Here is a 1,208-nt window from a genome sequence, read left to right as displayed (position 1 = left end):
CTATAAGATGGCATGTACACAAGTCTTTAGAGACATTTTTAAATTAATGAATGTTGAGGGAGGGTCCAGGACACCATGGGAGGTGTCATTACATCATGGTAGCCCTGAGGGTTGAAGAAAACACACTAGGTAAGCCATGGAGAGCAAGCCTGCATCTGATCTTCACAGCCCCTGCCTCTGCTCTTCCTGGAGTTCCTGCCCTGACTTCCCTCAGTAATCGACTGTGAGCAGGACTTGTAAGCTAAATAAACCTTTTCCTCCGCAAGTTGCTTTTGGCCATGATATTTATCACAGTGTTGGAAAGCAAACAAGGACATTCTCCAAGTTAGAAAACTACAGGGTTCCCTCTTTNTCCATCTTACTCCTTGTTATTTCATGTAAACATTAACTTTTAATAGTTCTTCTGAATTGTATAAGCCAATACTCTCTTCACTCTCTTCACCCTTGCCCCACCTCAAGCCCTTATCATCTCTCACACAGAACATTAAATTGTTATGAACACTTCCAATCTCCAACCATCGTCTGCAGGTCAAATCACGACCTCCTGTATAGAGAGGGAAATACACAGTAGGAGAAATCCTGCACATGTTATGTATGGGAAACAGCATGATCTCAGGGGTCACCAATCACTTACCTGTTTTTCTTCCTCATCTCTCTTTTTCCTTACAAAATATCTAGAAAACTAATAGTCTCAAGACATTAAGAGAGGGACCAACTCATTTTGAAAAGTTAAACAGTACATTGAGATTAGAACTGAATTTATATCTGATACCTAACAAGGGGTAAGGGGCAGCCTATTAAGTGAGCAACTGAAATACTACCTTTTTAAGAAAGTCAAGAAATTTCACTGCTGCAGAAGTTCACATTGAAAGTCAGAATCTGATGGAAATATACAGTACCATGATACCATGACCCAGGAATCCTAACAGANCATTGGAGATCAAAGACATGGAAATGAACATGTCAATCAATCTCTAGGGGGGAAATAATAAGGAAATACACTTATATTCTGGGCATAAATGAGATATGTCACTTAACTTCCCACATTATAACAAGTCAAAAGTTAATTTTAAATACAAAATCAAATAAAAGTCAGCACGCCTCAAAAATGAAGGTAAAATGTAAAGAATAATGTGTTAATTTAATGTTATGTATATTTATTTTGCCCTGATTATCTCTCTTTGAACTGTAGCTGGTTCAGTGCAGTG

The sequence above is a fragment of the Mus pahari genome, unplaced genomic scaffold, assembly GCF_900095145.1.
Source record: "Mus pahari unplaced genomic scaffold, PAHARI_EIJ_v1.1 scaffold_13483_1, whole genome shotgun sequence".
NCBI classification, from domain to species: domain Eukaryota; kingdom Metazoa; phylum Chordata; class Mammalia; order Rodentia; family Muridae; genus Mus; species Mus pahari.
Note: the sequence above shows the minus strand (reverse complement) of the source record.